Source organism: Hylaeus volcanicus, chromosome 6, assembly GCF_026283585.1.
Source record: "Hylaeus volcanicus isolate JK05 chromosome 6, UHH_iyHylVolc1.0_haploid, whole genome shotgun sequence".
Taxonomy (NCBI): Eukaryota; Metazoa; Arthropoda; class Insecta; order Hymenoptera; family Colletidae; genus Hylaeus; species Hylaeus volcanicus.
In genome coordinates, this window is record NC_071981.1 from 11,681,670 (window position 1) to 11,695,823 (window position 14,154).

General features: G+C 36.3%; 1 protein-coding gene across 3 annotated transcripts in view; it reads right to left on the reverse strand.

Annotated features, from left to right (window-relative positions):
• Nucleotides 1-14,154, reverse strand: part of LOC128878118 (uncharacterized) — a 218,804-nt gene that overhangs the window by 48,680 nt on the left and 155,970 nt on the right. Inside the window, exons 1-2 of one of the 3 annotated variants that reach the window (XM_054126022.1) lie at nucleotides 11,184-11,254; nucleotides 8,099-8,209 (exon numbers count right to left, since the gene is read on the reverse strand). The exons of 1 other annotated variant lie outside the window; for it this stretch is intronic. The gene's annotated coding sequence lies outside the window, so the exon portion shown is untranslated. Of the gene's footprint in view, nucleotides 1-8,098; nucleotides 8,210-11,183; nucleotides 11,255-14,154 lie in introns of those variants that run through there. One more of the 3 variants, XM_054126020.1, reaches the window with a different exon arrangement.

Below are 14,154 nucleotides of genomic sequence, written 5' to 3' on the forward strand. Positions count from 1 at the left end.
GTTGGGAACATCTGCAGTGTCAGGGAAATATCCCGCGACAATTATGTATTCTCCTTTTCCGTGCAATTTACCATCGACTCAGACTGGAGCCGCGCTAAAAGGAGAACACTCGTGGCTCCGGGATCTCGTCAGCAGCGTGCAAGACTAGCGTGCACGGGTCGGGGCACGTTTTAATTAAATTTTCACAACCACAGAGCCGCCAGGAATCCTCGTCGCGCGTAATAAGGCGTCTACGCGCCCGCGTGTACGTTCACGCCCGTTCGTGCGCAACAGGCGCACGCGCGTGCCCGATCCGAATTCGCACGAGCGGGTCGCGCCAGTCAGTTAATACTGTTTCACCTTTGTGCTCGCGCGCCAGCCAGAAAGAGAGTATTAACAACACCGTTGCGTTCCATCCCCTGCGGTAACGCTTAGAAAGCCGCTAGCATGATTAAGTTTGCGAGGCGGGTCTGAAACATTATTCGCCTAAAACCCGCTCGAGGGAACGGTTTCTTATGCAGCGACGCGACGCGCCGCTCGCGTGCTTCGTCCTGCGAACAGAATCTCTCGCAACGGGCCATCCGGAAAGAAAATTCGTCTCCTCTTCAAAGTGAATGTACAGCCTACGACAATCTTGTCCTATGTTATTTTTTCATATGTAATCTTAGGACGTTTATGCATAATGAATGTGCGAAAAACGTACATCCTCGTTCATACATATGTGGACACTTAATACTTTCAATGAGTTATTAATATACACCGTAAATTATTAATAGACAACTTTTATTGCTAAATACTATATCGGATGTGAATTTAACAACATGTAATAATATTAAATGTTTTGAGTGGCATATTCAATTTTATAGTGGAACTATGTTCAGAAAGGATGTTCAATATATCAAAAATATTTATGGCGAAATATTACAAAATAAATGAGATAATATTACTTCGGATACAATGAAGAAATTAATAGTATCCGAGTTTGTTAAAAGAAATCTTAACATTACCTAGTTATCTCTATAGATTTTTATCGTTACTAATGTGATATTAAAAAAAAAAGTGTTAATAAAATATATTCGCTAATGCAATATAAGCATATCGAAGCATAAATGATATAATTGATATTAATAGATTCGCAACTTTTATTGGATATTTATTTCTATTAAGGAAGAGACAACAGAGAGTGTGCATCGGTGAGTGTTGGGCCTGGTATGGGTGTGTACATGTTGCGGTCGCGTGTACAGCTAACAGGGATTCAAACAGTCCGCGCCGGAAATCACACCTGCAAATTTCAACTGCTTATATCTCGATAACGAAGCAGCAGTTCACAAATTGCTACAGGACTTTTCGATTCGTACTGGTGTCAGGAGCTTACCCCCCAGAACCGATCACATATTAAGAAACACCCTGTATATATTAGGTTGTCCCAAAGGTTTCTTTCGTTTTATTAATAATTAATATAACACAATATTTTATGTTTTATGTTACATTACTGAATTGTCTACGATTCATTTCGATTCGTTACTGTTACAGCATCAATGTCTAAAAAATTAGATTGTCTATTTATATAAACACTGCCACAGAATATAATTAAATACAACTCACGAAAGAAACTTTTGGGACAACCTAATACTTACTTTATTTTTGATCGGGAGCGTGGATCATTCGAAATGAACTAATTTGTTTCAGAAATAGATAAAGTCATAAATATGCATATTTACGACAAACATAACAACGAATAACATATGCGGTAACATAATTGCATACACATTTAAATATAAAAATTGAAAACATACAGTGTCGAGCATATAAATAGGAAAAATTTTGTAGTAGTAAGTCATATTATAAGGAGAATAAGTGAAAACAAGTTCACAATACTTTAAAAAATATATATTTGGTATGCCGAAATGTTTAAAAGATTTAAGAAAAGAGAAAGTTTATGTTAACATGTATTAAAAACAAAAATATAGTTCATAAGTAACGATAAATATTGTATAATTAGGATACTGGTCGAATATTTTTGTCTCGCAAGAAATGACGGTGATCTTGTTTAATTTACAATATAATTTGTTTATATCATGTTACATAAATGAATCGAACATATTTGTAAAGTGCTATTAATTATAGATAAAAATAAATTAGGGCTCAGTTATTCTCTAATAAATAAATATATAAACTGGTAAATCCAATGATACCTTAGTATCTAAATATTTTTTGTTATTCACTGTATATACTGTATAATTGTTATAAAGATGTACAATTTTATAATGCCAAGTAAATGTATCACAGTTTATACGATTGATCAGACACACCTCATTTCTCGTGTCTACACATCTTGCACTCGGAGCCCTAAACAATACACTTTTTTGACAGCATCGATTTGTAAGTTCTCATCGCATCGGTACACCGCAGGCTACCATTAATCAAAACTTTAACGAGAAGTTTCATTATCTTTGAACAAGACCCTGGAATCGTTAATGAATCGGTAATTTAGTTGGAAAAGGTTCTCTTTGTCCTGTCCGCCTCATTCCAGCGATCCAAAGGGATGAAACGCACTCCTCGGGCTACTCGAGCACAAGCGATTCTCATTGAATTTGTCGATACGTGATCGCGGCGTTCCTTCGTTGGAGAGCATCGTCTCTATTACGCGATCCCCCTATCGAGGAAGGTAAAAGTTTCCTTTTATCCCTTCAATCATCGATAGTGGTTTCGAAATACAAACAGAGCGTTTCTGGAGAGCGAGACGCGATCATCGAGTTGATACAGACGTTATTCACGTTTCTCATCGCGGAGCAGCAGAGTCCCTATTATACTATTCGTTCGCGAAAGATGAACCGAGCTGCCTCTTATCTCTTCGATTGTCGGCGGTAGATCGAAAATAAAGCAGCGTAGGCAATTCCAAGATGACTAATTTAATTCTTCTGTCGTAGGTATCTATAGGACTTTTCCTGTGCTCGACGTTTCTTATTTAGTAGTCAACGATTCGTATTTTCTTTATAATTCTAAATAAATATTATAAATCCTCTCACGCGTACGAACTGATGTGTGGTCGATAGCGTATGCCTAGAATCGGTGCAAGAGTCTAATGCAGATGAAATTATTGTTACTACGAGTTTCTTGAAACGCGTAAAGAAAGTCAGACACGTTACCAAATCAAGAGGAAAACCGGACTCCGTGATAAACAGAAAGTTATGGGATAATTGAGATACTTATAAAACCAAAATTAGTCGGTTGTTAAACCAACATTTTTTATTTTCTATCAACTGTAATCGCTGTTTCACCCACGTTGTGACGTGTAGAATTTCGACAGGATTGGTGTTCCTTTCGGTCGTCTTATTTTTCCCCGAACCGGATACCTTTTCGTTCGACGTAGGAATTCAGCGAGAGAACGGTCGAAAGTTTTCTGGATCGTGGTCCCAGCTTCGCGCGGTTCAATTTTCATCCTTTGACGATAGCTGAAAGTCAGGAAGCATCGAGCATCGAGTCGCTGCAGCCACCGAACGACCGCTTTGTCTCGTTCTACTTTTCAACGGGCACTGTCGTTCCCCGTCGACTTTCTCTCCACCGATTCCCTTTCCCGTTTCCCGATCCCTTTGTGCTGGCTAGATCGAGCGGACCGCTTTCTTCCTTGAGCCGCGTGGCACGTCGTCGCTGGGTTCTAATCTTCTCCGTGCGCTCGCTCCGTCGCCTCTCCGTCGGAGAGTTTGCGGATACTTTCAAAGCAAATTCGTTGGCCGCAATTGCAGATAAAATTGCGGCTTTCAAATGGGCCGCCCGAAGAATCCTGAGTCGTATTTCTGCGGGCACATTGTCGCGATATTCGTGTCTCGCTTACTCCGGTGAAATTCGATGAAATTGCATTACAACGGTGAAAAATACTTTCCCTGTCCTTCACGCGATTCACAGAAATTGCGAGAAAGATATGGCACCCCCATTGATCGTTTACATGCGTCAATAGAATAGTGAACTCGATAGATGTATAGCGACATGATAAGTTGGCTAGCTACCTATGATTTGATCAGCAGAGAGGCATGCAAGATGATTAGTCAGTTTCTATATATACATATGTAGATTTACGATACCATGTGACACACTTTTTCTAACGTACAAAATTTCAGCACTGAAGAAGTCCTCATGAAACATATTCTACCTTGTATATTGTATATATGTATATAGAATATGATTCATCAGGACTCCCTCGGTACTGAAATTCTATGCGTTACAAAAACCGTGCTACATGGTATTGTAAATCTATATATATGTTACGGTGAATGTGATAAATGCGGTGATTATGCATAATCCCCACTAAAGTTGGTAAATGTGATAAATTATGGAACATTTATCAAATTGACCGGCGATTTTATATAATCCCCAACTCGTGATGGGCAATGTGACAAAATTGTTAATTGTTAATAGTTTTTTGTTGGACACTATCACGCGAGAGGCTGCGAATAACAATATTTTATAATTTAGAACTAAAAATACAATTAATGATTATTTTCAGTCACATAGATGTAGCATAAACATTTATTCTCATCGTCTGGTATTCGTGCATCGATAATTAGGTATTCTCGTTTAGAGAGACTCATGGATAGCAAAAGACAGGAAACGCAAAAAAGTGGAACGCGAAGCGACAGGCCATCCTGCTGTAGGATCGGAGCGTGTACAAATGCGGAACAGTCTCTTCAGGTATTGTTGCAGTGACCAATGCAGAGACCAATTAAACCTAATTACACATGTAGTGAGTTGTAAACCATTGTTCGAAACGAAGAATTTGTTTGCAGTTAGTCCAGATATACTTCATAAATGCGAATTTTTCACAGAAGCTGCAGATTAATCCATCTACATTGAGGCTAAAAAAAAAAAATTCTTTTAAACCCTACAAGTCTAACTAGCCGAGATCGTTTCAGTTTCGATCAGATTACATTACTTTGATAACGATCTTCATCTCTACTAAGTTTCATTCGGAAACTCGAGTTACAATTTGCGTACTTCCTTTATAAGAGCATGTTATTATTCGTTAAAAACCCATCTTTTCTCATATTCAATCTTTTTTTCCATTTCCATAAATTTTCAAGAAAATGAAATAATAAGTAAGTATTTCATTCACAGCTTCGAGGGTAGTTTTCACCCCTGAACCATGGACATCAATCGATATTAAAAACATACATGTCTAGTGTTCTTTAATGCTCTATCTGTTCGTTTCAATCGTTTCGTTAAAATCGACATTTTACAGTTTGGCGGCGTTCCTTGTCAGACAAGATTGATAATACGTGTGGGTGCAGGTGTCGCCGTTATACGATAACCAAATTGTCTAGCCAACTTGTCAGATCTGCGCGACACGTTTTCCAAAATTCACCATTGGTTCCCGTCAGTTCGGCATATTTTAACGCAACCTTTACATTTTGTCGACAACGTGTTCCAATGTAGCCGGAAAACAGGGAAACGGACGGTCTCGTATTATTTTGGAAATGTATTACCCTGCCAGTGACCCCGACGATTGGAATCGGAGCCCGAACATTTCGGTTAGCCAGAAATCCCCGTCGTGCTACTAGCAACAGAAATTATTCGCGTTCTGTTGAACAAACGGGCCCGCATACCAGCCAAACATTTCATTCCGAACGTGACGTTGCGCGAAACGCTTGATATCCGTCGCATATTCTTCGATCACTTTGACGTTTTCGAAGTTCCCCTTCCGTTCTACAGCTTATTGGAGTTGCCAGCAAAAGTTCGTTCGTTTCTTGTCGAAGACCAAACACTGATTCTACACGTCACAACGTGGGTGAAACAGCGATTACAGTTGATAGAAAATAAAAAATGTTGGTTTAACAACCGACTAATTTTGGTTTTATAAGTATCTCAATTATCCCATAACTTTCTGTTTATCACGGAGTCCGGTTTTCCTCTTGATTTGGTAACGTGTCTGACTTTCTTTACGCGTTTCAAGAAACTCGTAGTAACAATAATTTCATCTGCATTAGACGTTCCTCAACGATCCATGTTAGAAAATTGTAATTTTGGCACTCATCGATTCCAAAAAACAGGTTCTAAATAGCTCTTCTTAAATGATGAATAGAGTAAGCTTGCAGAATTTTAACTACGGGGGTGGTTTAGAAACTCTTGGGCCTCGATGACGGATGTTAACGTTATAGACGATAATTTTTTTTCTACATTTACTATGTCCTTCAAGAGTATCCATTTGAAATCGCGATACAATAGGTTAATTTTTGGAATTCCATAAACTAATTTTGTTTGCGTTATCCTTGAAAGTGGATAAAATTGAATCGTGCGGTTATTACAATCACAGGTGGAATGTAATTTCTTGCGTTGCAAACCAAGTCAGACATCTTGGGCAACTAATCAAAATTTTGTTTGTAGACTTTATAAATACATGTTACGCAAGGCTTATTCTGTTCCAATAGATATCGAGAGAGGTTATTTCCAAACATCATTCTTGCATTCACGTTCATGTCGTCCGTTACAAAAGTACGCTACCGCGAAAGAGTTATACGTCGAACGTTGAAAAACGGCACCTTTTATGACCGCGACGGTGTCCATTCTTTATTCGTCGTCCATTGGCTCCCCGACTGAGATACGTGAGTCGAAATCCAACGATATCTATACACGACTCGAACGAGGGAATTCCAGCCTCGCCGAAGCTTCTAGAGAATTTTATTTATCCGAATGCTGTGGCCATTTATCTCTGGCCTTGCGATCTTCCGCGACCGATAGCCTCTGGCCAGGTGACGCCCCAGAATCCAATTTTTTTTTAGGAGCAAACCGTGCATGAGTGCCCAACGTACCGTCCAATATGTATTTTTGATGACTCGAAATGCGACGAGTTATCGAGGCTTGACTGGGTGCTCAGTGAATAAATGGCCCACCTCTTAAACGGAACAATTACCCGTTATATTTTATTACCTATTATTTACCTAGAATATTTGCGGTTTTTTAACAATTATTCAATTACGAAAGTGTAAAGTGAGGAAGAAATAAATAAAACAAAGATCTCAAAAACACTGTAATTACTGGGATAATGATGTTGATTTTCATTTTTTTGTCACAGTGTTGATAAATTTTGTATTAAAATTTGATATGCCTTTGGGTAGCTTTATATCGGCATATTATATTTCACCAACCTACGTGTTTTTACATAAGACAGAAACTGAAAGTTTAATACCGAAGAGGATCAACACTGAAAGCCAGAAACGTCAAAATATAATTCGTTTAACGTATGATTACCGTGGTATATTTTTGCAATGGTGTTGCAGAAACGTTTTTACACAAGTATGCATATGATACGTATTAAATATTTTCCCTAAATGTAGTTCTCATTAAAATTAATTAGTTTTTGTCTAGTTACTTAATTAACCCTTTGACTGCTGGACGATTTTGCTGGAAACTCTAAGAACCGCAGAGGTGTGAATTTAAAAAAAATATCAGCTTATAGAGAATGATAAGATGGAACATTTTTTATATTCGCAGTTTATTTATAGAACGCTTAGTTTCAAAAATAAACATTCAAAACTTAGAAGACCTTTTTTCTTTGAATACGATTACATTTGAAAATGGAAGCATCGTTAGTTGAATAATACGTATCTGTCGAAATTTTAAAAAGTATCACCTTATAGAGGATGATAAGACGAAACTTTTTTGCATTTACAGTTTATTCATGCGACGTTTAGTTTCAGAGATAAAAATTGCAAACTTAGAAGACCTTTTTCCTGAAATTCAATTTTTGCAACGAACTTTCAACTTCTCAATATTTATTTTCAAAACTAAGCGTTCTGTGAATCAAACTGCAAATATAAAAGAGTTTCGTCTCATCATCCCCTATAAACTGATATTGTTTAAAAATTGATTTAACGAACACAAACATCTTTCTGATCCCATTTGTCGAGGGCGTATATTTAATCCCTTCGTAGCCAAAGGGTTAATGCTAGCTCAGAGTATACCGTATGAGTGTTAAAGTACCTCCGACACGATAGATTTCCGAGTCTGTGATAATGAGGAATATTTTTAATTCCGAAGTGTAGAATATATCTGCTTTTCTGATTGGACTTTCCAATCCGTCTTAATGTAAACGAAAATTGATGACAGCAGGGCAAAGGCGACTTACCCCGCTTCACGTCCCGCCACGTGTTCGTGATTTCGTCGAGTCTTCCTTGCTCGTTTGGTGTTCACCCATATAGTCTTCTCACATCGTTCTGATGTCTGACGTTCTTCGAACCTGAAACACAATTTGAATTACAAAATTCGCTACATGCGTGTGACAAAGTCATTGTAATCGTGCAGGGTTTACACTTTCGATGTTTCGAGCTGCCTGGCAAGAAACGTCGCTCAATTTCAACACGTCGATTTTGTTTAAACTTTACAGATAGGACATCAAAAATATTAGACACGTGCATGTTTAATTGGTTTTTCTTTAGATTTAACGTAGCTTGTCTATTAGTCGAACAAGGATAGAAGATGGAATGAAGGAAAGAAGATGCTAAATCTCCCGACTTCAAACTCCAATTCAAAACTTAATATTACAATAAATAACCATGTATTGAGGTCGATGAATTTGTCTAATCAACCCTTATCATAATATGCATAAAAATATATAAAGTTCTATATAAAAAAACCAAATTGTTTTTCAAATCTCCCCCATCACTTGAATCACAACAAAACTATTTACACTGTATAATTTGTACATTTGAACCAAATAATTTGTGGAAAGACATTGTTAAGATAGCTTCATTCCCTCCTGAGATATCTAACCATTCCTATTTAAACGAAACACTTTGTACATCACATTCAACATACATATGTATGTTATACTCTTTAGAAACATAACTGAGCAGTTATTTTGTTTACAACTTTTATGGTAGCTTTTATCGTTTGTATCTAAGTATCAACCAAAAAAAAACCTTTTTACATGCTCTGCATGTCTGTAGTTTTTCGTAAAAATCAGCATGTCGCACACGATTGATGTTCCTTGCGTGTCAAGAAAGCAGTGATAGTCAAAGCGGAATCGCGCGAAGTGCAGAATTTTCCCCTACCTCTTTTCTCGTGGTAAATTTTATTTTATCATGTTACGCTGCTTCGAGAGATACACGTGCGAGATGGCGACAGACTGCGCAATCTGACGACGTCGTTGATCGCACTTGCAACGAATGCACGAGACGTCTGACCTAGCTGCACATCCGGCACGCGAGCACATGCGTCAACTCGAGGCAAACAATCAGAGTTTCGTGCATGGAACATAAATCATGTTCGATTTTTCTTATTTACAATCGCATTTCTCCTACTCGAACCTCTTTAAGTCGTAACATTACTTGTATGCATTGTTCAACTTTTAAAACAAATTTCAATATCGTGACCTTTTAAATGCTTAATAAATACATTAATGACTTACATTCAGTAACAAAAAAGTAGGATACCTTATCAATTTCTAAATTTTTATTCAATAAGTAACATGAACGAAATTTGTTGTAGATTTTACTTTGTTTTTGTTTGTAAGTTCCAGTTGCTTAAATTATAAGATGTCGATATTCGACATAATTTATCTGAAAAAATGTAAATATTGAATAAAATTAGTTGAACAAAAAGGTAGAACATATGCTTAAACAATGGAATGTACTAAATTAAGTTACACAGTTCTGTTTAATAATTTGTATTTCGAATGGGTTCGTTATTCTGTATTATGGAAATTTTCAGTCTCATTAATGATGTATATATAATTTTGAAATCACTTTATGACGTAATTGTTGCCACTTTTGCTCGTTGCATCGTTTTAATTAATCAATAATTGGAAACTGTGAACCAGTAGGGTATACAGCTCTCGCAAGGTTTCCCTAGCAATTTTTAATAATAAGATCTTTAAGATCTTTATTATGTAAAATGTTCTTAGTATTTTTGTTGTGTGAATGGAGTACTGTTTTGTAGGAATATAAATTTCTTTTTGGAAATTTTTGTTGCATGTTTGTTTATTCAATCAAGGAAAAACTGGAGAATTGATTTTGTAGGTATATTCCATGTTTCAGACATAAGTATGTTTTATTTTTTGTTCCACTAATTTTCTTCAATATTTACAATTTTTAGATAAAATCATATAACGACATCTCTATTTAAGCAACTGTAACTTGTGCAGAAAAACAATATAAAATGTTATTTATATAACAAATTTCGTTTATGATACTTATTAAATAAAAATCTAGAAATTAATAAGGTGTCCTATCATTTTGTTCTTTACTGCATCTCATACGGATAGTAAAATTACTTGACAGATAAATAATAAAATAAGTATAACACTATCATTGGTCTACGTTCATTTACATATGCTTTCGTTTAAAGTGAAAAGGATTAATGAGTTTTACTTAACATCGACACATAATGCGTTCTAATTCATATATTGACCAACATCGAATAAAAAATTTGTTACTTCAATTCCTATCGTTTATTTCGACTGCAATCTTGAATCCTGGCTCCTGACTGCCTCCACTCGTTCCGTTCCTGAATGCTAGGTATCTATATTTATGTCTCGCATAGCACAAGCTCGCAGGCTGCACACACCCGTGCATATGCGGGCACGTGCGTCTCGCCGCATGCACCGCAGAACACGCAGGAGCAAACAAGAGGAGTAAGCATGTGCGGCTTACGCGAAATGTCTGTTGCAAACTGGAATCGTAAACCATGGTGGAGTTATAACCCTTATCTCCCGTTCATTAAATCATATTGTATCGTTTCAGTTCGTTTCATCCGCGAACTCTCATACGCATCGAGTATCCTAGCACGTTGATTGAAGTTTGAATTTTCACGGCGCACAATTAAATCTAGATTCGGGGAATATCATGTTTTCGCCGAATATTTATCCACTTCCAATAATCAATTGAAACATTTGGCTTCATTGGTCGAATTTCAAAGAATCTAAATTTTTGTTTTTATACGTGTATTGGCACCATGAAATATAAAACATGATTCGTTTATGAAAGTTTGAGAACAGATAAAAAATAACTAAAATAAATAAAAATGTTTATACGTATTTGATTAATTTCATTTATCATAGAAGACTGGTATCTCGTTTTTGAAAAATACTCACTACAATTATCGAAATGTACACGTATATGGATGCTTTATTCGACTCTTCGCGTGTCATTTAATGTATTAAACCAGCATGAAACGATCCTTTAAGTAAAGAAATTTTATTCGACATTACCTACCGAAGACATCGGTGTAATTTGTGTGCTGTCGTGTCGAAGCGAATGGGAAACCCCGAAGTGCGCTGTAAGCGTCCAGGAATAGTGCTCTGGAACGAAATTGGTCGTAAATTCCATGACGAAGAATCTTTTATCTCTTAATGTTTTCCCTTCCCCATTCCTCGTTGCGCCTGGAATCGCTTACAAGATAAGGGATGCTCGGCCCACTTCTTAATCTCCACTTTTTCACCTCATTCTGCCACGCTTTTGGCTGATTCTTTTATTACGTCTTACATTTGGGAGCCGAGCATAATTCTTATTGAGCAACGACACGTTAAAAGAAGGCTAGTAAATGTGCAGAATCTGTAGAGATAAAAAAGCAAACAGTACCATCGGGAAGCTAATAGTAGTACAATAATAGTTCGCTTATAATTAGTATTTTATAGTATAGTTTAACTCATTTATATACAAGAACCATTAATTACATTCATTTTCCTTTAGAAAAGTTTGTGAAGATATATTTTACTTAATAGCCGATAGTGTAGGTTTAGTCGTTACAAAGTTATGTGTGAACATGATTAACTCATTCATAGGCAAATTCAAGAGGGGACATAAATTTAGGACTGTTTTTTTAGTGATTCACATGAATTTTTTTAATATAAAAGGAATGTATATAATTAAATGAAACTTTCAGAACATTTTATACATATATTCAAGTAAATATTGTAATTTTGTCGAAGTATTCGGAAAATATGAAAGATATCAGCTACCACCCATCGGAGGTCGCCATCAAACGAAACTGTTTGGCGTATATTCTGGAAGCCACAGTTTTCATCTGAAATCAATAGGGGTTTAAATTTACTTTAAAGACATGTCTTTCTTCTATAAGAACCTACATTCGGAGTAATGTCATTGTTTAAAGTATCTTTTTGTTGCAAAAAACGTTATACAAAAATGGCAACCAATTATTTCTCTTTCGTTTAAACATCTCTAAAAATGCAATATTCAATTTTTTAGGTGGTGCGGGGGAGGGGTTCATATAGAAGAAATACATATCTTTAATACATGTCTGTGCTCCCCAGAATGTACGCAAAATAGCTACGTTTGATGGTGACCTTCAATAGGTGGCTGATATCTTCCACATTTTCCGAGGAAATAATTCCAAAAAATTACAATATTTTCTTGAATATATGTATGAAATGTTCTCAAAGTTTCATTAAATTATATACATACCTTTCTTGTTAAAAAGAATTCTTACAAATCAGTAAAAAGATGTAGCCCTAAACCAATTTCCCCCCTTAAAACGTTTTGCCAAGATTTAATACAGATGTGTAATCTAAGTTATTATTTTGATAATAAAAAGTGATATTAAATTTGTTCTTTTAAAAAGAAAAATCAGCACCTTCTTTTGCAATAATTTGTGACTGAAAAGGCTATATAAAATATATATATAAACTTATGCCGTGAGTAATTGCAATAAATTTGAACTACGAGACATCTCGTTTTTTGAAGACGGTTAAAAATAAACGTAGTTCGACACTTTTCAGTATATTTCCTACAATATTAATGACATTTACATCATTATTATTCATTTTTTTTTCCTAACTTGTTTTCACTAGGTTCCCAAACTGAAAATACTGCTAATATTTCGCTTCCTCTTCAAAATATTATTTCATTCAAACTACGTAGCATCTATTGTTTAAAATATTTTGTTTCCAAATTTTACGCAGTCTGTTGCAGAGAAGGAGCGGAATGATTAACGGAATATTTCACTTTGTTATCATTATTTATCTCTCAATTCGCTGGCGTTATACAAAGACCAAGCTGCAGATGCTCCCGGCTATAGATAATGGCGTCAGCTATCCGCAGATCCGTTAATTCGGTATAGCAGCTTAGGAACTTCTTGTTGGAGTGAAGTTTCAGTTATCGCTCGAGTGGTCACCGGTTGGTTGTAGTCAGCCGCACCGGTAATTGGCGTCTGAAAGCTGTTTTCAGACGGAAACCAATCGTCCTCGTAGACGAAAAGTTTTACGTCTACTCCCTCTCTACAGTTTCCTTCGCTTGTCCAAGCCACGACTCGAGTTACAATCTTTGAATCGAAGGGGTGAAGAGGTTCGGCACGGTGACCGGAAGAGAGGAGAAAAATTGGGGGCGGCGGAACGTGAAAACCGTCGAACATCGAGCATTTGGTGTCGTTGCGCGCTCTCCATGAAACCGCAGTCGCTTTTTAGACAGGGACAAGATAACGGAAGGGTCGAGAAAAGGAAATTGTAGAATTTCTGGCCGTGTCGGGGTATATATCGTCGATTGGCTATCTCTGAAAACATTCCGATTCGGAACGGTACTCTCAAAGGACCCTCGAGGGATCGCTTTAAAATTCCGTCGATTCATACACTATTTAAAATAAATAGATGAAGTTAATATTTCACTTTATGCAACAATATTAGTGTGTAACATTGCTTTGTTTAATGTAGTATTCTATTCAAAATGATTAAAAGAAAATTGAGAAAAGGGATGATTGATTCTTCTTGGTAATTAAAGTAATTGTCTTTCAAATAAAAATCCGATATAAACAATTTCACGAAATCATTTCACAAAATTATACAAAACTACATTGTTACGCTATCTTTTCTAGGTACATTTTCGTTTTATTATCTTGATACGACCTGTGCCCCGCGGTTTTACCCGCGTGGTATATTATTCTTAGTCACGTAAGTGCAATAATTACTGTAGTGTTTATGTAAATATGTAGTTAGGTACTTCGTAACAGTTGAACGCATTTAACTGAGTGTAATGTAGAGATAATTTTTTAAAATGTAAATGTTAACGGCGAAGACGGTCATGTGATGAATGACCTATAATTCATTACTCTGTGAATTATTTTCATTCTTTATCATCTCCCAAACTATGCGACTAAATAACATGCTTTATAGGGCAAATTTTATCTTCATGAAATTTCCCTGATGATAGAATGATTCTTTTTTATAAAGATTAA